The sequence below is a fragment of the Cynara cardunculus genome, assembly GCF_001531365.2.
Source record: "Cynara cardunculus var. scolymus isolate 2C chromosome LG 15, CcrdV1, whole genome shotgun sequence".
Taxonomy (NCBI): domain Eukaryota; kingdom Viridiplantae; phylum Streptophyta; class Magnoliopsida; order Asterales; family Asteraceae; genus Cynara; species Cynara cardunculus.
In genome coordinates, this window is record NC_037542.1 from 4095794 (window position 1) to 4098079 (window position 2286).

The window sequence follows — 2286 nt, forward strand, 5'->3', positions numbered from 1 at the left end:
GACAACCTAATTTTGTTGCATTGTCTATAATTTATTCAACAACTTAACTTTTTTGTGAGGTCCATTGGCATTATGATTTATAAATAGACAAAACGGTCGCTACTAAAAAAAAATGTCACCGACGGATTATTTTGGCGGAAATTCAGTGACGGATTTGATGGATCTTCGATGGATCCCAAAAAGTCAAAAAAGTTAACTTTTGTTGACTTCCACTACAAGTCCCCCATAAATCCGTCACTGAATTGTTTTAAAAAAATAAAATTTTATTTCGATAACTTACCCGACAGGTCTCCGACGGATTTGTGACGAATATTTTACTTATTTATTATTTTAAAGAACCGTCATAAATCCGTCGAAAATCCTTCACAAAATTGATCTATTTTTTTAAAATAAACTAATTAGTGTTAATTAATTATAGTTTCTGACAGATTTCAATTCTTCATGGTTTTTATTTCAAATAGTAGAATCCTTCAGAAATATTTTATGGAAAATGTTATTTTTTTATTTTTTCTTCCATAAAAATATTTTAAAGTAAATAAATAAAATGATTAACATTTCCGACGGATTTCCGACGGTTTTCATTTATACTTTTTATTGGAAACTTCAACTTTTTATTGTATTTGTATTCAATTAACGACTTAAAGTCCCAAATTCAAGAAATGCGTATTCGATATGAGATTCGATAGAAGGAGGTTGATGAAATTCTCCGCCAAAAAGAGATTCGAAAGAGGGAAGATGACATCCGGAAGAAAAAGTATGCAGACATGATGGATATGGTGAAAAGGTTTACATAATTTTAAAAGTTTCTGCCAACTCTGCCGCATTAGATTTGATATATTGTATTTATGAAATAGTTTCATCAATCGTACTTTAATTTTGTTGAAGAATTTGTATTTGTATATTATTTCATCCGGATAATCATATTAGGTATTTATGACGGATTTGTGGATTGTATATTTGTATTTAATTGACAAGATCTTTATATTTTAGGATTTAAGATTAGCATGTTTTTTGGTTTTTTTTCCCTATAACAGCTACATTCCCGACAGATTTCTGACAAAGAATCCGTCCGTAAATAATCAAATCTAAGCTTTATTATTGAAAATAATTTTTTTGACAGATTGTCCAACGGAATATCCCGTCGGTAAATATTTTCATTTATTAAAAATAAAAAACATTTCATTTTTTAATAAGAAAAAACATTTTTTAAATATAATTACCGACGGAAATCCGTCACAAGTATGAATACATTATGATACAAATTAATATATATATATATATATATATATAATTTTTCATTTTCAAGGATATTCCTATTTTATTTATTTTTAAACAATAAAAACAAAAGCATGAAATGTTTTATATTACCTTTGTACATATGAATAGATAAAGAAAAAAAAATCTAAATTGTCTTAAATATGCTTAATTTTGATGAACAAATTATATAAAAAATTTGATATTCTATTCTTTTTAATTTGATGCGTTATATATTTCTTTTGTAGAAGGGAAAATAAACTGAAAAGAATTTAAACTGTAAATTTTAATTTTTAATTGTAATTTAATTTAGATTTAATAACAAAATAATTTATTTTGGTTTAACAATATGTTTTTTTATAATAATTAAACATTCCGTTAGAACTCAATGATTATCTTAATTATATTTTATATTTTCTATATTTAAAATAAATGTTTATCTTGTATTTGATTATGTTTATCTGTTAATTAGTTATACGGATTTAAAAATGGAACTTTAGTAAGTTGTACTTACGCAAAATTACTTGTAATCTTAAATTTTAAATAATATGTATCAATAAACAATACTTCATGCATAAAAAATGGTTTTTAAGAGTTTTTGTCAAATGCTTTATAATGTAGTATATATATATATATATATATATAAACAATCTTTTTATTATATTCTACAATATATAACTATTATTACATACATACAACTTATTAATACATTTGAACTTTATGAAGTAACTCATAATCAACTGATAAACATATTCAAATGTAGATGATGAATCTGAACTCTATTATTAATCTATACTATATCATAAAATATTTGATAAAAATTCTTAAAACACTTTTTTATACATAAAGTACTGTTTATTGATGTGTATTACTTAAAATTCAAGATTACAAGTAAATTGTGCATAAGTACAACTTATTAAAGTTCTATGTTTGAATTCGTGTAACTAACTGTGGAAGAACGTAATCAAATAGATGATAAATATCTCATTTTAAAATATAAAAAATCTAAAATATAATTAGGATAATTATTGA